The sequence below is a fragment of the Microcaecilia unicolor genome, chromosome 11 (assembly GCF_901765095.1).
Source record: "Microcaecilia unicolor chromosome 11, aMicUni1.1, whole genome shotgun sequence".
Lineage (NCBI taxonomy): Eukaryota > Metazoa > Chordata > Amphibia > Gymnophiona > Siphonopidae > Microcaecilia > Microcaecilia unicolor.
Window position 1 is genome coordinate 43165348 of NC_044041.1, and position 21683 is coordinate 43187030.

Sequence of the window (21683 nt, forward strand, 5' to 3'; positions counted from 1 at the left end):
CCATGCATTAAAGCGAATCTTGCACTTATCAGTGGTACACTAAACCGAAGTTTGTCCCCATAGAAATTGATGGCACCAAAAATGGGACCGAAGTACATACAGCATGCAGTTAAACAGAGCATGCGCTTATCCGACGTGCACTTAAAGGGAGTGCACTGTACTTATGTACTTATGACACAAATGAGCTGTGTTTGAAGTCTCACACTTAAAATCAGCATTCAGATCAAGGATGGCAGACAAGAACACTGGCCATATGTTCAGCTTTCTTTTTTTTTCTTTCCTATCACTATGATTGGTATTGGAGGCAGGGTGGGAAGGGGGTACCAGTGGGAGGGCTAGGCGCATATTACCCCAGAAGTAGTTGATATACATTACTGCTCCTATAGTTTAGCTTTCTCTTTAATGTGTTTTGTTTGTGATTTTTGCTTCTGCTTGAATATATTGTCTCCTTTCCCTTTTGTGGACTAAATGTGAAAAATTGTTGTTTTGTGGTTAAGTTTACAAGGTATTGTCCCACATTTTTCTATTTTTCTCTCATTCAAGTTATTGTTTCATGAAGGTAAATTTTAAAAATATTTTAAAATAAACAATAAAATTGATAGTAAAGTTAAAAATATGCTGTTTTTACAGCTTTTGTTTGTTTGTTTGTTTGTTTAATTAAAACAATTGGCGATTTTCTGGTCCTGCCTGGGCTCCCTGGGGCAAAAATGTGTGGTTTAGTACCCCTGAGTTAGAGACCTTCCAGCTCTATCTTTATGTCATCTCTAATTGTGTTTTGAGGCACAGATCAAGCCTATAGTCAGATTCAAATGACTTCAGTATGCCTATCTTCCCTTGTGTGATTGTTATCTATATTTTATCATAATTAATAAATAATTAAATAAATAATTGAACCGAATCTAATGGTTTTTAACAAAACAAAAAACGGGGGGAAAAAAGTGGAGATGCCGGGGATTGAACCCGGGGCCTCATACATGCAAAGCATGCGCTCTACCACTGAGCTACATCCCCTACTGAAGTATTGTTTTCTCATTTTCTTATAGATGTGTACAAAATTCCTGACATCCGCTCGCTACTGTGATGTATTTTATATAGCTAAAATTCAATTATTTCTGCTCCTCAGCGAAAATGTTAAAATGACAGAGTGCGCGTGTGCCTTTACTTAAAACTAATATAGGCACAGGTTACACCTACACTTATTGGTAAGTTTGTTTTCAAAGAAGTCGAGTTTTTGATTGGCATAAGTCCAGCAAGGAAACAAAATAAAACAAATCGGGGGGGGGGAGGGGTTGTCTGCTAACGCGATGACAATTTTACTAGACAACCACAGATTTGCAGATTCTTTACGAAGAGAAATAAGTTAGTTTTGGCCAAGCATTTGATGCACTGTGCGTCTAGCTGCTTTTATTACCTACTTACTTCATGATAAACAACGCATTCCTTTATAGTTCAAAAGCTATTTAGCTTTGTTTAAAAAAAAAAAAAAAAGCAATTGATTATAAGCTTTTCAAATTAATTTAGTAGTAGGAGGAAAGAAAAACTAATGCCTCCCCGTCGGGGAATCGAACCCCGGTCTCCCGCGTGACAGGCGGGGATACTTACCACTATACTAACGAGGATTAGCTTGGTCGGTAGTTCTCAAATACTCCTCAAGTAGCAGCTCTGAGAACAAGATTCTAGTCTACATAATTATTATAGTAGAGTACGTGTAAAACGTCTGCACTGTGCCCTACACTTTGCCAATCTGCTATATAAGGGAACTGATTATAGTAAGCTGGGGAATTTTTTTTTTGCATTAGCTGAGGTTTTCTGCATTGGCCCTCTTTTGGTTTGCTGCAAAGTTCTGGTGGAAGGACACAATAAGGTCCATAAATATTATATTGTGCTTTTCCTTCTGACCCTGTACAACCATTAGGCAAAACTGCTTATCCCTAGCGTTCGGTAGAAAGGTATCTTGCTATATTTTGGGATTCTGATAGTTGTGATCTAGCTTTGTCAATGTTGGAAGCAACATACTGGGTTAGATGGATCTTTGGTCTAACGGTGGCAATGAGAAAATAAAAACAAAACAAATATAATTAAAAAAAAAAAAAAAAAAAGGACTGCCGAAACCCGGGATCGAACCAGGGACCTTTAGATCTTCAGTCTAACGCTCTCCCAACTGAGCTATTTCGGCTGTTGAAGGGTACGCTGATGCTACATTTAGTAATGCATATAAAGACGTTTTTCAATTAATTTGTTTGTACTCGATTTTACTGAAATGAGTAATAATCACAGTGCCACTTCCCACAGCAATAGGCTTTACTAAAAGTAAAATAATCTCAAATGAAAGTAAAGGGAAAGCAAAAGAATTAACAAGGACAGTTATCACTATTAAAGCACCAGAAGAAATGCAGAAGTATATTAGAGGGTTAAGTTTTTATTTTGCCACTCTGCTGTTAAAGATTTTTGAGCTCCTTTAAGATTCTGTTTTAAGCGTATGTTTGGGAATAACTTACAAACCACAAGACCCAACACAGTCGTGTTTCGGCCTAAAATGCCTTCCTCAGGAGTCTGACTTGTTTTCCCAAAATATGTTTGACTTCGACTGTCTTCCCATAACTCTTCTCAATATAACCCATAACCATATTGTAACCAATGTAATTCCATGACTCACAATGTATTGTAAGCCACACTGAACCCGCAAATAGGTGGGAAAATGTGGGATACAAATGCAATAAATAAAAATAAATAATAATTATGTAGGATGTTAACATATATCTCTGAGCCCAATTCCAAACGGAATGCTTTATAAAGTCTTGCTGTTAAAAACAAAATTGCGTGGCCTACTTGAGCTCGCTGTGATTCAAAATTGAAAAAGGTTAACGATATAACTGCCACTACTATTGGTTTGTACATTAGAATCAAACAATTAGGACAGTTAACAAAGCCAGCAACCAAGAAACCATAGTTGATAGAAAAAGTACATAAGTACTGCCACACTGAGACAGACCAAAGGTCCATCAAGCCCAGCATCCTGTTTTCCAACAGTGGCCAATCCAGGTCACAAATACCTGGCAAGATCCTGAAAAAGTTCAATTCATTTTATGCTGCTTATCTCGGAAATAGCAGTGAATTTTCCCCAAGTCAATTTAATAATGTTCTATGGACTTTTCCTTGGGACGGGAGGATCCCGCTGTATCCGTTTTTTACCTCTTGCCCTTTTCCTTTAGGAAGACGTCCAGGCCCCCCCTTTACCACATTCTCAAAAAAAATGTCCATTGAATACGTAATTCATGATGCTTTTAAGTAGAAAAAAGAAAAAGAAAAACAAAGAAAACAAATTTCAGTACCTTCTCTGTAGCATTTTGGGAAAAAAGTATTGACATACGAAATATAGGACAAAATATGTCAGAAATAATAGAAAAAATCATTGGCCTCCCCGTCGGGGAATCGAACCCCGGTCTCCCGCGTGACAGGCGGGGATACTTACCACTATACTAACGAGGACTAGCTGAAAGAGTGCTGAAAAGCAGTGCCCAAATATAATTGATGGGCGGCCCATGTACCTCTTAATAAAATAGACAAAGAGGCAATTTTCAAATCATTTACACTGATACATTTTTCGCCATCAGTCATTGTTTTGTATTTTTGTTTAAACTTTCTTGCTAGCCAAACCATATCCTGAATTCACACCATCCTGCCTTTAAGTCAGGATAACACGTCACTTAAAAAAAAAAAAAAAAATATATATATATGTGTATTTGGATTTTCAATTAATTGTTTTGTTTTTTTCATCTTAAAAAATTGAAGAAAAAGAACGTATACGTTCCCCATAGCGAGGTTTATGTACATCACTTCTAAACAACGTTTTCAAGTAGGGGATGTAGCTCAGTGGTAGAGCGCATGCTTTGCATGTATGAGGCCCCGGGTTCAATCCCCGGCATCTCCACTGTATTTATGTGGGTTTTTTTATATTTAACTTTTCTTTTTATTTGTAAACACCCTGCACATTTTCATTTCCTGATAGGATGGGCTGGAGTGTAAATTTTAAGAGGCTTCGACGTTAGCTTCACAACTTTAGTACAGGAACAGTGCTGGCCAGACTTTTACTGTCTATGTCCTGAGAAAGGCAGCGACAAATCAAACTCAGGTATACATATAAAGTATTACATTGCCGTCATTTACTATGTTAGACTGGTACTCGTGGCAGAGACCCCTATGCTTATGCAACTGTAGCTGTCACATAAGAGAACCCAAAAAGTTATTTTCCCCACAGATACTCCAATTCAGGAATTTAAAATATTTATAAGCAGTCTCATTGGCAAATAGATCTCATATAGTTATATGGTTTCATAATTCTACGAAGAGAAATCCCCTGGAGCAATGAGCTTAAATTACTAGTTCTTTTAATGGTGCAACAGTAGCTACAAGCAGGGCTGTGGCGACAGTGTGAAAAAACGTTCCAGCTCCCGCTTGAAAATAAAAATTCAGCATACCATTTTATACTTAGATATATTTGTTCTGGATCTAAAGTAGTGTTAAATATAAATTCCAGGAGAAAAAAATGTAAAGCCTACTAGATTCATCACTGAAGGTTTGTTATACCACCGGCTCCGAAGAAGTGGTTAAGACGCCCCGCCCCCCCTCCCCCTATGCCCATTTCCAAGTTGAATGAATCGCTCGCTCTCTCTCTTTCTCTCAAGAACATTCACTCCTTCCAAATGTTGCAGTTGGCTTGTGGAGGAACCCCTAAGTTCCAGACTATTATCAGTGGTGTCGTTTGTGTTTGAACAAGAACTTAATGCAGTAATGAAATGTTTTAGAAATGCACTCTTATTGTTGGGCAGAAATTATGGATGCCTCCTGATGTTAAAAAGTCTACTGGGCAGTAGCATAACCAGCCTTCAATTTTTGGCATGACCCACACATTTCCCCGCTTTGTACCTATTCCACTCCCCTCCCCTCCCCACAACAGTACAAATGAATACCTTGGCTGGCATTTACCTTGTTGGACAGACTGGATGGACCCTATAGGGATTTATCATCTACTGCTATGTTACTGGTGTCCAGGGTAGAAGAAAACAATTCCTATTATTAAGGGAGGAAGTTAAATCCATGGAGACTTCCTACTTGGTAGTTTATCAGTGTAAATGTATAGCTCCAGCGCTGGATGTAAAATACATATATATTTTCACACTGGAACATCTTAAATCTTTTGAGCACTTGAAGAAGATATTCTGGAACAACTTAATTAGGCTGATTAAATTATATTTGGAATTGTGGGGTTATTTAGGTAGGCCCGTTACCTATTTCTAAATGTTTCCCATTAAGAGCTTTTTATCTTTCTGTCCACTGCCCCTTGATATAGTGAACTAAAGAAGGAAAATTATTTGTAATATTTTTGTCCTGTTTTGGAAATCAACTTTTTTTTCCTTGATTTTCCTTTGATACTATGACATTGGATTGCCTGGAACAAGTGTAGACTCTTGTGAATCTTGTTAAAAAGGCAACCCCCCCCCCCCCCCAAAAAAAAAAAAAAAAAAAAAAACTAAACCCACCAGACCAGATTACAGGATTTTCCTCTTCAAGCTATGATTTGCTACCATAGCCAAACTGTGATCTGCAACTCTAAATCCAAAGCCCCTACAAATGCTTAAAATCAGAAGCAAGCTGATCACCTATTTCTCGATGTATTGAGGTCTATTTAGAAATGTTTCTGTTTGTGTATGAATATTATGGGCTAGATTCTATAGATCACATCTAAAAAAAACTGACACAAAAAAAATGCCTAGGTGTATTCTAAGTACGCCTAATATAGGCATATTTCATAGAATATTCCTAAATTTAGGTGCAGTTTATAAAATACACCTAACTCCCTTCTGCATGATTAAATTTAGTTGCGGGCAGTTACGCCAAGTAAAACTTGATGTAAATGCCAATGCCTAAATTAGGCAAGGACCAGGTGTATTCTATAACAACACACATAGATTTTAGAAACAGTCATTACCCGCCCATGGCCTTGCCCTTTTCAACTATGCACCTTAGAATTTACATGCATCACTTTGCAGAATATGCTTACAGCATAGAAATTCTAATTAATGCCAAGTGTCCTTAATTGCTTGTTAATTGGCAATCAGCACTGATTGGCTTGCTAGCTAATTGATTTGCACGTACAACCTAGGCTGCACTATATAGAATCTGGGGATATGCATGTATAATTTGATACTGTGTATGTAAAATCTGTAATCCACCTAGAACTTCATAATAGTGCAGAATATAAGTTTTTAAAATCAGTCAATCCATGTGACACTTTTAATGTCAGATAAATAGGTTAGAACAGATTAAAACAAGGCAAGAGACAAAACCAAGTAGCACTTCCCCATAAACACAGAAGTAATACCGTAGGAGAGCAACAGACTAATTAATCTCTCCCCCGCCCCCCCCCCAAAAAAGAAAAAAAAACACATGAGAGAGATTAGAGGTCTAATAAAAATGCAACTTCCAGAACTGAGCCAAAGATAGTGAGCAAAGCAGGAGCCCTCAAGTCCTGAGGGCCAATAGCACTGACAGCCTTTTTTTTCAGCAAATATACATTGTGTAGCAACAGGAAAAACTTGGGAGAGAAAGGGGACTGATGACCTCCCTCCCCCCCCCCCCCCCCCCAAGATACATCCCCAACGCAGAAGATAGTGGGGCTGGCAACTCAGCAGTAGTACTGGGGACCGAAACCACCAGCAGCAATGACTCTGCATCACATGGTAAAATGGTGTCTGCTTCAGTGTCAATACCATGAGGGAAAAGAGCCCGCACTTCATTCATGCGGGAACCATGTGTGGCTGTCCCAAATGCAGCCCCCTCATGCACGGGAGAACCAGCATATCTGCCCTGATAAAGCCCTGATGCTGCTTGCCACTCCCCACAGCAGAAGCACTGTTTAACAACCTCCACAGCTACCTGCTTCAAAACAAAAGTGAAACCAAGACCACAGCTGCAAAGAAAATTAAAGGCACACTCACTCCAGGAAGCCTTCTGAGCAGGGGCATAACCAGACCTCAGTGGGAGGGGGGGCCAGAGCCCGAGGTGGGGGGGCACTGTCTAGCTGACCTCCCCTCCCTGCCACTTTGGACCCCCCCGCAACCCCCCCCCCCCACCGCCGCATCAGGTACCTTGTTTGCTGGAGGGGGTCCCCAATCTCCGCCAGCCGAAGAGTCTTCTTCAGCGCCGGTCGATTCCAGTGCCTTCATTTTGTGATCATCTGTTTCTGACGCCTTACATCCTGCACCGTGCAAGTAGCCCCATGCAGGACGTAAGGCACCAGAAACAGATGATCACAAAACGAAGGCACCGGAGTTGACCGGCGCTGAAGAAGAGTCTTCGGCTGGCGGGGATTGGGGACCCCGCCAGCAAACAAGGTACCTGATGATGTGGCGGGGTGGGGCAGACGACAGTCAAATGTAGAGGGGGCCAGGGCGTAATCTGTGGGGGCCCATGCCCCCGTGGCCCCACGTAGCTACACCCCTGCTTCTGAGTCCTGCCTGCTGAGCTCCTCATGGCCAGGGGTACTCCACTACCAGCCTTATACTGGTGCTAATCCAGTATCTCTCCCACAGCCAAGCAGTGGGCTGAAAGCATGGACACAACCTAAGTCTACCCTTTCTGGAATCAGGCTGCATTTTTGTTAAACACTTTTCCCTTCAGTGAGGAAAGAGAATGGAGGAAGGGCTGGAGAGAGACCCGGTATCACCAAGTGTACCCCTAAAGCCAGCACCGCTCAGCCGTGCACCCGAAAGCTCTACTGAACTGAGAGACCCAGAACAGGAGCCAGCATCAGAGATAGAGAATACTGGCTGACCAAGGAGAATTCTGCCCTATAAGCTCAAGCACTGGAATGCCATCAGGGACAGGAGGCAGAGAGGAGGCAGGGGAGGGACCTGGCATCACCAGGTGTACCCCGCGCTGGCCAAGTATCACCACTACCCCCAAGCTCAACTAATCCCGTGGGCATAGGCTAGGAGCAAGTCTCAGTCCAAAGAGCAGCACAGAATATGTCCATCCACCTGCTGATAGAGAGAATACTGAAGTTAAGGTGGCTACACATGTCCACATAAAGAGAACTTCAGAGGTTTACTATATCTCCACTGCTGGTAGAGGGACATAACCCACTTGTCTCTGGACTGATCTGTGGGACACTATGGAACTAGGATCTGCGTAACGATCAAGGAAGAATGATTGGAGTCTTTGTGTACAGGACCTTGAGGGCTAAAAACCAGGCTAGATGATAATCAGCGAGAGTTAACAATCCAGGAATGACCGCTGACCGGTTAAACCCGTGTCTTGGTGGATAACTGGTAATTTTCAGTGGCATTTAACTGGTTATCACCACTGAAATTACTGGTTCGTGGCAAAAATAAGCTGGCGATGTTGGGGGGCATTAGCAGTTAAGTCCCAATATTCGGATCAATCAGCCAGGCTTAATCGGCAAATAAGACTGCCTAAATTGTAGTCCTCTCTTTGCCCATTAAGCCATGGCCGGTTAAGTCTGAATATTGACTTCACCAGTCATGTGGTAGCCAGTGTTGCAAGAACCGGATATTCAATACCAGTCACTGGAAACGGCCTGGAACTGAATATCAGGGTTGAACACTGGCAGCAGGTAGTCTGCCACAGATTGAACATTGGGGGGGGGGGGGGGGGGGGGTCTTAAGCCAATGGTGCCGTATTAGTAAAGGTGTAACATGATCAAATTTGCAAGCAAAGACAAATTCTTACTTTTGCATACATTTTATGTCAGATTTTTTAATTCCAGCATTGATGGTGCTACAATAATCCAAGCATGAATTAGGGTAAATTGAGTTGGTTTATCTGGATCATGTGAATTGCTGTTATACGGTCTGTGCCCTGAAAAAGTGAATGATACATACCTGTAGCAGGTGTTCTCCGAGGACAGCAGGCTGATTGTTCTCACGACTGGGGTGACGTCCGCGGCAGCCCCCACCAACCGGAAAAGGCTTCGCGGGACGGTCGGCACGCAGGGCACGCCCACCGCGCATGCGCGGGCCGTCTTCCCGCCCGTGCGCGACCGCTCCCGCCAGTTGAATGACAAGCAATAAAATATGAAACACAACTCCAAAGGGGAGGAGGGAGGGTAGGTGAGAACAATCAGCCTGCTGTCCTCGGAGAACACCTGCTACAGGTATGTATCATTCACTTTCTCCGAGGACAAGCAGGCTGCTTGTTCTCACGACTGGGGTATCCCTAGCTTTCAGGCTCACTCAAAACAAGAACCCAGGTCAATTGAACCTCGCAACGGCGAGGGTACAACAGAAATTGACCTACGAAGAACAACTAACTGAGAGTGCAGCCTGACCAGAATAAATTCGGGTCCTGGAGGGTGGAGTTGGATTTACACCCCAAACAGATTCTGCAGCACAGACTGCCCGAACCGACTGTCGCGTCGGGTATCCTGCTGGAGGCAGTAATGTGATGTGAATGTGTGGACAGATGACCACGTCGCAGCCTTGCAAATCTCTTCAATAGTGGCTGACTTCAAGTGGGCCACTGACGCTGCCATGGCTCTGACACTATGAGCCGTGACATGACCCTCAAGAGCCAGCTCAGCCTGGGCGTAAGTGAAGGAAATGCAATCTGCTAGCCAATTGGAGATGGTGCGTTTCCCGACAGCGACCCCTAGCCTGTTAGGGTCGAAAGAAACAAACAATTGGGCGGACTGTCTGTGGGGCTGTGTCCGCTCCAAGTAGAAGGCCAATGCTCTCTTGCAGTCCAATGTGTGCAACTGACGTTCAGCAGGGCGGGTATGCGGCCTGGGGAAGAATGTTGGCAAGACAATTGACTGGTTAAGATGGAACTCCGACACCACCTTCGGCAGGAACTTTGGGTGGGTGCGGAGCACTACTCTGTTGTGATGAAATTTGGTATACGGAGCATGAGCTACCAGGGCTTGAAGCTCACTGACCCTACGAGCTGAAGTAACTGCCACCAAGAAAATGACCTTCCAGGTCAAGTACTTCAGATGGCAGGAATTCAGTGGCTCAAAAGGAGGTTTCATCAGCTGGGTGAGGACGACGTTGAGATCCCATGACACTGTAGGAGGCTTGATAGGGGGCTTTGACAAAAGCAAGCCTCTCATGAATCGAACGACTAAAGGCTCTCCAGAGATGGCTTTACCTTCCACACGATAATGGTAAGCACTAATCGCACTAAGGTGATTCCTTACTGAGTTGGTCTTGAGGCCAGACTCTGATAAGTGCAGAAGGTATTCAAGCAGGTTCTGTGCAGGGCAAGAACGAGGTTCTAGGGCCTTGCTCTCACACCAAACGACAAACCTCTTCCACTTGAAAAAGTAACTCTTTTTAGTGGAATCCTTCCTAGAGGCAAGCAAGACCCGGGAGACACCCTCAGACAGACCCAACGCAGCGAAGTCTACGCCCTCAACATCCAGGCCGTGAGAGCCAGGGATTGAAGGTTGGGGTGCAGCAACGCTCCGTCGTTCTGCGAAATGAGAGTCGGAAAACACTCCAATCTCCACGGTTCTTCTGAGGACAACTCCAGAAGAAGAGGGAACCAGATCTGACGGGGCCAAAAGGGCGCTATCAGAATCATGGTGCCGCAGTCTTGCTTGAGCTTCAGTAAGGTCTTCCCCACCAAAGGTATGGGAGGATAAGCATACAGGAGGCCGGTCCCCCAATGAAGGAGAAAGGCATCTGACGCTAGCCTGCCGTGTGTCTGAAGTCTGGAACAGAACAGAGGCAGCTTGTGGTTGGTCTGAGAGGCGAAAAGATCCACCGAGGGGGTGCCCCACTCTCGGAAGATCTTGCGTACCACTCTGGAATGGAGCGACCACTCGTGCGGTTGCATGACTCTGCTCAGTCTGTCGGCCAGACTGTTGTTTACGCCTGCCAGGTACGTGGCTTGGAGGAGCATGCCAAACCGGCACGCCCAACGCCACATCCCGACGGCTTCCTGACACAGGGGGCGAGATCCGGTGCCCCCCTGCTTGTGAACGTAATACATTGCAACCTGATTGTCTGTCCGAATTTGGATAATTTGGTAGGACAGCCGATCTCTGAAAGCCTTCAGTGCGTTCCAGATCGCTCGGAGCTCCAGAAGGTTGATCTGCAGATCCTTTTCCTGGAGGGACCACAGACCCTGGGTGTGAAGCCCATCGACATGAGCTCCCCACCCCAGGCGAGATGCATCCGTCGTCAGCACTTTCGTGGGCTGCGGAATTTGGAATGGACGTCCCAGGGTCAAATTGGTCCGGATGGTCCACCAGAGCAGTGAAGTGCGGCAACTGGTGGAGAGGCGGATGACATCTTCTAGATTCCCGGTGGCTTGGAACCACTGGGAAGCTAGGGTCCATTGAGCAGATCTCATGTGAAGACGAGCCATGGGAGTCACATGAACTGTGGAGGCCATATGACCCAGAAGTCTCAACATCTGCCGAGCTGTGACCTGCTGAGACGCTCTGGTCTGCGAAGCGAGGGACAGGAGGTTGTTGGCCCTCGCTTCGGGAAGGAAGGCCTGAGCCGTCTGGGTATTCAGCAGAGCTCCTATGAATTCCAGAGACTGGGTGGGCTGGAGATGGGACTTTGGGTAATTTATCACAAACCCCAGCAGCTCCAGGAGTTGAATAGTGCACTGCATGGACCGGAGGGCTCCTGCCTCCGAGGTGTTCTTGACCAGCCAATCGTCGAGATATGGGAACACGTGCACTCCCAGCCTGCGTAGGTACGCCGCCACCACCACGAGGCACTTTGTAAACACTCGTGGAGCGGAGGCGAGCCCAAAGGGCAGCACACAGTACTGAAAGTGTCGTGCGCCCAGGCGGAATCTGAGATACTGTCTGTGAGCTGGCAGTATCGGGATGTGAGTATATGCATCCTTTAAATCCAGGGAACATAGCCAATCGGTTTTCTGAATCATTGGCAGAAGGGTGCCCAAGGAAAGCATCCTGAACTTTTCTTTGACCAGGAATTTGTTCAGGCCTCTCAGGTCTAGGATGGGACGCATCCCCCCTGTTTTCTTTTCCACAAGGAAGTACCTGGAATAGAATCCCTGCCCTTCCTGCCCGGGTGGTACGGGCTCGACCGCATTGGCGCTGAGAAGGGCGGAGAGTTCCTCTGCAAGTACCTGCTTGTGATGGGAGCTGAAGGATTGAGCTCCCGGAGGACAATTTGGAGGCAGGGAGGTCAAATTCAGGGCGTATCCGCACCGCACTATTTGGAGAACCCACTGGTCGGAGGTTATGAGAGGCCACCTTTGGTGAAAATATTTCAACCTCCCCCCGACCGGCAGATCGTCCGGTACGGACACTTTGAGGGCGGCTATGTTCCCGTGGATCCAGTCAAAAGCCCGTCCCTGGCTTTTGCTGTGGAGGCGCAGGGGGCTGCTTAGGCTCACGCTGTTGACGGGAACGAGCGCGCTGGGGCTGTCCCTGTGCCTGACGAGGCCTTCGGGCCGGCTGGTTGTACCTACGCTTTGCAAAAGAATAGGGTGCAGCCTGCCGGGCCCGGGAAAAACGTCCACCTGCTGAGGTGGATGCTGAAGGCGCCCGGTGGGAGAGCTTGTCGAGAGCGGTTTCCCGCTGATGCAGTTGGTCCACCATCTGCTCGACCTTCTCACCAAAAATGTTATCCCCCTGGCAAGGGACGTCGGCCAGTCTCTGCTGGGTGCGGTTGTCCAGGTCAGAGGCACGCAGCCATGAGAGCCTGCGCATCACTATACCTTGGGCCGCAGCACGAGATGCCACGTCACAGGTGTCATAGATACCCCTGGACAGGAACTTTCTGCACGCCTTCAGCTGCCTGACCACCTCCTGATAAGGCCTGGACTGCTCCGGCGGGAGCTTCTCGGCCAGGTCCGCCAGTTGTTGCACATAGGTCCGCATGTGGATGCTCATATAGAGCAGGTATGACTGGATGCGGGTCACGAGCATGGAGGATTGGTAGGCCTTCCTCCCAAACGAGTCCAGAGTGCGAGACTCCCGCCCCGGGGGCGCCGAGGCGGTATCCCTCGAACTCCGTGCCCTCTTGAGAGCAGAATCCACGACCGCCGAGTCATGGGGCAATTGGGGCCGCATTAACTCTGGGTCGGAGTGGATCCTGTATTGGGACTCTGCTTTCTTGGGAATGGTGGGGTTAGTTAACGGTCGCACCCAGTTCCGAAGCAGTGTCTCCTTGAGGACATTGTGCAGCGGCACCGTGGAGGACTCTCTAGGTGGCGATGGATAGTCGAGGACCTCGAGCATCTCGGCCCTCGGCTCTTCCACAGAGACCACGGGGAAGGGAATGCTGATAGACATATCCCGCACAAAGGAGGCAAAGGAGAGGCTCTCGGGGGGTGAGAGCTTCCTCTCCGGTGAAGGCGTGGGGTCCGAGGGAAGGCCCGTAGACTCCTCTGAGGAGAAATATCTAGGGTCCTCCTCTTCCCCCCACGAGTCCTCATCCTCGGTATCGGACATAAGCTCATGTAGCTGAGTCCTGAACCGGGCCCGGCTCGACGTCGAGGCACCGAGGTCTCAGTGTCGTCGAGCGGTGGACTCCCGCGCCGGCGGGGACGGAGCTCCCTCCATCGACGTTGACTCCACCTGCGTGGCGGTCGAGACCGGCGCCGCAAGCGGCGGCGGTGTCGACGGCCCCGGCGCCGGGCTAGAGCTCACCGGCGCCACAGACATCGGCGCCGAGGGCGCAAGCACCCCCGGCGCCGGCACAGCCTGGCGCATCAGCCCTTCCAGGATCCCCGGAAGGATGGCTCTGAGGCACTCGTCCAGGCCCGCTGCCGGGAAAGGCGGTGGGGCCGGTAGGGGTGTCGGTGCCAGAAGCTGATGGGGGCCAGGAGACGGCACCGAGGTGCCGGAACCCTGACGCGTCGGTACCTCCACGACCGACGGGAACCTCTCCTCTCGACGATGACGCTTCGGCGCCGCCTCCTCTCCGATGTCCGGATGCACCGAGGGCAACCGGTGACGACGCTTCTTGTCTTTCTTCCGATGCGCGTCACCGGTGCCGGGAGGTATGGAGGAGGAGGAGGACGATCCCCCTCGGTCCCGGGGAGCCGGGTCAGACAGGGTTCGGTCCCGAGGGCCACGGGCTGAGGGAGTGACCGGGGCCGACTGCCCACGCGGCCGCTCACCTCTACCCTCGCCAGCGGACCGGCGGGCCGACGGGACCTGTTCTCCTGGGGTCGATGCCATCGGTGCCGATGTCTCGGGCATCGATACCGGTACCGAAGGGCCGGGCGTCGATACCGATGCCGTCGAGGTCGACGTCGAGGGGCCGGCGCAAGTTCCAAAAAGACGGTCCCGCAGAACTTGCCTCGCAACCTGAGTCCGTTTCCGGAGACTGAGACACAGGGAACACGACTTGATATTGTGCTCCGGCCCGAGGCACTGGAGGCACCAAGCGTGGGTGTCGGTCTGCGAGATCGGCCGGCCGCAGCGACCACACTTTTTAAATCCACTCGGGACCCTTGAGGACATCGACGGAAAAATCGCGTCGGCGAAGTCAAAGTCGTCAATGGTGGCTGAAATCACACCACGAAAAGTAAAACGACCGTGCGGCCACTAGGCCGCAACGCGGCGTCCCCACTGGAAGCGAGGGAAAAAGGGAACGCGTGCTCCACACGCGCAGGGTTTCTTTTTTTTTTTTTTTTTTAAAAAGAAACCGGACGGTAACTAACAAAGTGAAACAAAGAAAAAGCACGATCCGCGTAAACGCGATCGAAATCCGGCGGCTGAAACAGAGAGAGCGGCGAGGCACGACTCTCTCCAGACGCGGAAAAAAAGGAACTGGCGGGAGCGGTCGCGCACGGGCGGGAAGACGGCCGCGCATGCGCGGTGGGCGTGCCCTGCGTGCCGACCGTCCCGCGAAGCCTTTTCCGGTTGGTGGGGGCTGCCGCGGACGTCACCCCAGTCGTGAGAACAAGCAGCCTGCTTGTCCTCGGAGAATGGCAGATACAAATCAAGGTAAGGCATAGGCGCCGACTCTGTGGGTGCTCAAGCACCCCCAATAATTGAGGCAGTGGCGTGGCATAAAGAGCCTGTCCCTCCCGCTCCCTGCCCTACAAACCGCTGTCCTTCAATGTTCCGGGCCGCCGGCAGTGCCAGTGCAGTAAGCACACTGCCTTCGGCGGCCCGGAAGCTTTCCCTCTGTTACAATTTCCTGTCCCGCATAGGCGGGATGCTGCAATCAGAGGGAGAGCTTCCGGAGCCGCCGAAGGCAGTGTGCTTACTGCACTGACACTGCCGGCAGCCCGGAGCATTGAAGAAGCGAGCCAGAGAGGTACAGGGAAGCAAGCCAGCCCAGAACAGAGCCAGATGATGTAAAAAACCTGAAGGTAACTACTTTTCCCTCTCCTCCGCGCTGCTGTCAGTTCTAGGTTTGTTTACTTTTCCCTCTCCTCCGTGCTGCTGTCGGTCTAAGTTGTTTTCAGCCAAAAAACACTTGTTTATTTAAAGTAAGCTTCAGCACTCTGAAAGAAGAAAGGAGGTATACTTCTTTGAAGTATTTCACAAGAAGAAGATACTGTCGGAGAGAAGCCTGACTTTAGTGAGAGGACTAAAATAGTGGATCAGGGGCCCTTGAGGGAAGTACAATAGATCGCTTGACAGAACACTATATTAAGGCTCTTAATATTGCTCCTTACAGATTACTAAAGAAGGTGGGTGGTACGAAGTAGAACAAGGTTGTACATTAATCTTTGTACATTACCATTGTATCTGACATCCTGGAATGACTATGTCTTACCAAAACTATGTAAGCCACATTGAGCCTGCAAATAGGTGGGAAAATGTGGGATACAAATGCAATAAATAATAACTAGATGATCTGAATGGCAGGATGCAGAAAATGGTAGTACATGATGACAAAATGACCAGTAGTCCAGGGCTAGCTTTAAGGTAGGGTGGACAGAGGTTGTCTCTGGAGCCCTAGGTGCATGTGTGCTTAGCTTGCTGTATGCTTCTAGAGGGGGGCAGGGGAGACGGTGTGCCACTTACCCCAGATGCTCAGAATATCCTGGTATAGGAAATTAAACCAAAACTGTGACAATTTAAGCGTGTTAAGACACTGTGTTATGAGAAGAGCAGATAGAGATACCAAGAGGAAGACAAAATAGAGATGTGTGATGGTTTGCTTAGCTCGGTAGAACTTTAGAGTGTATAAGAATAAATGTAAGCTAGTGCACAGTATGTAATATCCATAGAGCTGATTCTGTGGGTTCTGTAGGTGCTTGAGCGCACCCAATATTATATTGAACATTTTTTATTGAATGACACACACCAAAAAAAGAAATAGTAATTCATCCAGTTTCATCATACACTAAAATGCCAACAACATAACATACACAGTGTAAACAGAACGGGAAAGTCCGTCATCTACTTTTTAAATATTGTCCTCCCTTCCCCCCCAACCCACCCTCCCTCTCCCCCCCCCCCCCCCTCTAAATATGAATCAACCTTTCTATAATTACTATGCGGAGATGACACATCTGACAGCATGGATATACAAATCTTCGTATAAATGTATTACTCAGTAAACTAAAAGAATACAGAGCATCAACAAACTTTTTATATTGACAATCTATATCATAGCTATGAGATCTCATAAAATGCCACACCTCACAATTGAGTACAAGAATTGTAAAAACCGCAAACTTTTATAGATGCCTCTCCCCCCTCCCTCTTTACCATGCAGCTCATCCACCCGAACATGGTGCCTGACACATAGAATGCATCTCAGGTTTTCAATTTTATTCTATTCAACCATGCCTATTAACCCAAATTATTCAATACCTGACTCCGAGCTCGTGGGGATATTTTATGCAGGTACGCCCCCCAGATTTTTATAAATCGTTGACGCCTCTTTGGTGTATTACGGGCGTCCTGCATTTCCCATAACATGAGCTCATGGAGCCTGTTTCTCCAATACCAATATGAGGGTTCTCTATCCGTTGTCCAACAATTTAGAATACATTTTTTCCCCAGGATACATAATTTGCTAAGAAACATCTTTTCTTCTACCGTTCCTTTGTTCCATGTCGAAATGGAGCTTAGTATCACCCTCTCAAAGGACAGGTCTACCTGATATCCCAGAACCCATCCCAAGAGCCTAGAGAGAGCGAACCAGAACCCCCGTACCTTTTTGCATTGCCACAAACCGTGGCTAAACGATGCATTGGCTTCTGCACACTTAGGACACTTGCTTGTTTCCACCACTCCTGCATACCATGCTTGTTTTACTGAGAAATATGCCCTGTGTATGGTGCGGAAATGGCATTCCTGCAACTCAGCACTATGTACCACCCTTATCCCTCCCCGGAGCGCCCCTAATATCCTCACCTCTGTTATGCGGTCTTCCACCTCCCGGCTCCATCTTTCAGCAACTATCTTAACATCTCTTTCTGGTTGCTTCCCCTCCAATCCCTTGTGAAACCATGACACCGAAATTTGTCCTGTTGCATCCCCAGCCAAGAATTCCCTAATATCCTTCCCAAAACCTGGTAGAAGACTTGCGGTGGGGAGCTCATGTATGTAATGTGAAAGTTGAAGATAAGCTAATTTTGCTAGCATTCCCTCTGCATAGTGCCTCTTAAACTCTGAGTAAGCCATAACTGTCCCATCCTCTTGTAGAAAGTTTTCCAAAAGTGTCACACCCTGCTTCCCCAGGTCTCGAAAAAATTTACTTTCTCTCCCAGGTGAGAATTCTGCGTTGCCCGTGACTGGCAGTAACACACTACTCTCTGAACTGTGTTTCCAAAGTTTTGTTATCTCTCTCCACAAGTATCTTAATGGCTGTAAAAGTAAGCTATGCTTAACTTGTTGTGGCAAAGTTCCAAATTTTGCATGTAGTAAGTAATTGAGGTGCCAGGGGCTAAAGTGCACGCATTCTAGTTGTACATCTGTGTAAGTGTTCGTTCCCATGACCCAGTCTCTTAAATGCCGTAAAAGGCATGCTTGATTGTATGTATGCATGTTAGGTATCCCTAACCCCCCATCTGCCTGGGCCCCCCTAAGATACTCCCATTTGAGTTTTGATTTCCGTCCGGCCCAACAAAATCGGGCCACCTGTCTCTGGTGAGCCCGGAGATCTTTTTTCCATATCCGTATTGGTAATACCTGCAATACATATAGCCATTTCGGGAATACCAACATGCGGTATAGATGGATCCGGCCCAATAGTGTCAGTGGTAAAGAACTCCACCTGTTTAACTGCTCCCTCGTTTCTTGCAGTAATTGCGGGATATTGGAAACATATATCTGAGCCGGATCTAATGTTAGCTGAATACCTAAGTATCGGAATGATCCCGTTGCCCACCGTAATGGGAACTGTTCCCAGTCTGCCTTCCTAATGTCTGGGCTTACTAAGGCCTCTGATTTTATCAGATTTAAGTGGAATCCGGAGAAGTCCCCATATTCCCTTATGCTTTCCATTAGGTGCCCCATAGTGTTCCTGGGATTTGTTATTAACACCAGCAAATCATCTGCGAATGCTGCTATTTTAAATTCCCGGTCTTGTATCTGTACTCCCTTTATATCTGTGTTGTTACTTATCTCCCTTATCAGCGGGTCAAGTGTTAAAACAAAGAGTAATGGTGAAAGAGGACATCCCTGGCGTGTGCCTCGGCCAATGGGGAACCCATCTGAGGCAAGACCATTAACAAGGATTCTCGCTCTAGAATCGGTGTACAGAGTCCTAATCGCCTGCAACAAAAACCCATTCATGCCATATGCTTTAAGTGTTGCCCATAGAAATCCCCAATCCACCTGATCGAAAGCCTTTTCAGCATCAAAGCTAATTAACATAGTTGACTTTTTTTCCCTCTGTGTTCTCTCCAGCGCTAAAAGTATTCTCCTCATATTTTTTGCTATTCTCCTGCCCTGGACAAATCCCGCTTGTGGCTCTTCTATCAAAGAGGGGAGATATCTGGCCAGTCTATTAGCTAGCAGTTTGGCCAAAAATTTGGCCTCTGAGTTTAAAAGTGAAATTGGTCTGTATGACTCCGGGTGATGAGCTGTTTTGCCTGGTTTAAGCAGTACTGTTATATAGGCCTGATTCATGTGAAGTGGCAGAGATCCCCGCTGGACAGTTAAATTAAACACCTCGGTCAGCACCGGGCCGATTTCGTTCTGCATTAATTTATAAAACTCATTCCTCATTCCATCAGGACCCGGTGCCTTCCCTAAAGGACTTTGCTTAATCACCCACATAACCTCATCTACAGTAATGTCTGCATTCAACACCCTTAACTCCTCAGCCTCCATTTGAGGCAACTCCATACTAGCCAGATATGTCTCACTAGGCCTGACCAGATCCTCTTGTGGTTTATATAGCTGCTCAAAAAAATCCTTAAACACTCCCGAAATTTCACTATCTTTGTGTACTAATGTTCCGTACTGGTCTCTTAATGTAAGTATCTTTTGATAACCTATTTTCCTACCCATGACCTTCGCTAAGAAACCCCCTCCCTTGTTTGCAAACCTATAAAGCTTGTATTTATAATACGCCTGGGATTTCCTGATGGTGCGGTGCAACAACTCATTGAGGCTCTGTTGGGCCTCTAGTAATTGTACTCTAAGACTCTGAGTATGTCCCGCACTGTACTGACGTCGTAATTTGGTCACTCTCCTTTCTAGTCTAAGAATTTCTTGTCTCCTCATTTTCCGCTTAAAGCTTGTATAAGCTATAATCTCCCCTCTAAGCACTGCTTTAGCTGTCTCCCAGTAAAGCACCAGGTCCGTCTTATGAATCTCATTATTGATGCTGAAGTCTTTCCAACATTTAGTCAAGTGGGGTAAGAATTGTCCATCCCTATAAAGCCAAGTTGGGAATCTCCATATATAGTCCTCTCTCATCCCTCCGTCTAGTTCTAACTTCACCATTACCCATGCATGATCTGAGACCACTATTGGTCCAATTTTCGCTGTGGCCATTTGTGCAAATATATCTCCTGTTACTAATATATAATCGATACGGGACAGGGTACCATGGGCCCTCGATAAGTGGGTGTAGTCCCTTTCTAGAGGGTTCAAAGTTCTCCACACATCTACTAGCGCAAAAGCTTCCTCCAGTGTTGCTATTCCTTTCCCAGGCCTAGCTCTCCCTCTCCCAATAGAACCGGACCTGTCTAATGCCGGGTCTGCTACTTCATTAAAGTCTCCCCCCATTATAATCGGGATTCCTACTAACCCTTGCAGTGCACTAGTGAGTTGTGTGTAAAATCGCTGATCAAACGTGTTGGGTGCATATATGTTACAAAGCAAGACTGGTTGTCTGTCCAATACTACAGATGCCAGCACATATCTGCCCCCAGCATCCCCCACCACCTTGTTGACTTTCACATGTATACCTTTTCGGACTAGTGTGATCACTCCTCCTTTCCCTCCTACTGCCGGGGATTCGAAACTTTCTCCCACCCACCATCGCTTCAATTTAGCATGCTCTGTACTTGTTAAATGTGTCTCCTGCAAAAATGCAATGGATGCTTTTTGATCATTAAGGATTTTCAGGATCTTCTGTCTCTTGATAGGCGAATGGATGCCCCCTACATTCCAAGTAACGACTTGTAATGGAGTCATGTAATCTCTGCTTGTCTGCTAATACTTTCCTGCATTCTTCCTACAATCTCTCCAGAGAGGTGTCCCAGCCACCACCCCTCCAGCTCCTCTTTCCTATCTATTGGTACTCTTTCACCACGCCATGTGTCTTTCATATCATCACTACATTTACACAAACATTTTGTTCTCTTCCCAAACCGTGTCCCTCCCTCCCACCCCACCCCCCAATCTCTCTCCATCCCTGCCCTTACCCCCCTCCCCCCTCTTCCCCTCTTGTCACTCTTCCAGGCCCCCTCCGTGCCCTTGACTTCTCTCGCCTATTGAAGCCCCTAATTTGTCTATGAACCATCTTATTCCTAAATCCTCGCCCCTGAAAACGATCAACTTGTTTATAGGTCAGGGACTCATTTGACTTCGTGCCCCAACGGTTGCTGGGACCCCCTGAAACTTTCCCCATATCAACTGTAACTTTTAAACATCAAGAACCTTAAATCCACAATTTGGACTTTCAATACATCTCAAACCATTTACCAGATACCATATCACTCAGGTCCAATCCCTTGTCTTCTCTCACCAAAGGGGAAACTCCCCTAGATTCTTTCTCCTCTCACACTCTTCTTCAAAGTCATGTGTCCGGTTCTTTCATGTCCACGTCTAGGAATTGTTGAGCTTCTTGAACAGTTTGAAAGGATCTCCACTGGTTTCCATGCTGAATCTTTAAGATAGCTGGATAAAGTAGCATAAACCTGGTGTTTTTGGTGACCAGCGTGGAACATATGGGATGAAAACGACGTCTTTGTTCCTGTACTCCTGCCGAGTAGTCCTGGAAAATCTTTATTGGGGATCCCTCATATTGAAGGGAATCACGTTTCAGCCTGAATCCTCGTAATATTTCTTCTTTATGTAGGTAATTTAGCACTTTGATGATGACAATTCGTGGCCGCTGTAGATTTGGCTGCCAACGCCCCAGCCTATGGGCTCGCTCAATACATAGCTCCCCTCTGCTATCTGAGAGGGTTAGTTCTTTTTTCAACCACTGTTCTAGTAATTGTCCAAGTAGTTTCTCTGGAATCTTTTCAGGGAGGCCCACAATTCTCAAGTTGCATCTCCGTGCCCTATTTTCCATGTC

At 47.1% G+C, this 21683-nt stretch overlaps 5 non-coding genes across 5 annotated transcripts; 1 reads left to right on the top strand and 4 right to left on the bottom strand.

The window, feature by feature from the left end:
* Positions 1-939: 939 nt before the first annotated feature.
* TRNAA-UGC lies at positions 940-1011 on the bottom strand. The gene has a single exon. It is a non-coding gene; the product is annotated as a tRNA-Ala (tRNA).
* Positions 1012-1547: 536 nt separating this feature from the next.
* Positions 1548-1619, bottom strand: TRNAD-GUC. Its single transcript has one exon. It is a non-coding gene; the product is annotated as a tRNA-Asp (tRNA).
* Positions 1620-2103: 484 nt separating this feature from the next.
* TRNAF-GAA lies at positions 2104-2176 on the bottom strand. Its single transcript has one exon. It is a non-coding gene; the product is annotated as a tRNA-Phe (tRNA).
* Positions 2177-3417: 1241 nt separating this feature from the next.
* On the bottom strand, positions 3418-3489 carry TRNAD-GUC. Its single transcript has one exon. It is a non-coding gene; the product is annotated as a tRNA-Asp (tRNA).
* Positions 3490-3859: 370 nt separating this feature from the next.
* Positions 3860-3931, top strand: TRNAA-UGC. The gene has a single exon. It is a non-coding gene; the product is annotated as a tRNA-Ala (tRNA).
* Positions 3932-21683: the final 17752 nt, after the last annotated feature.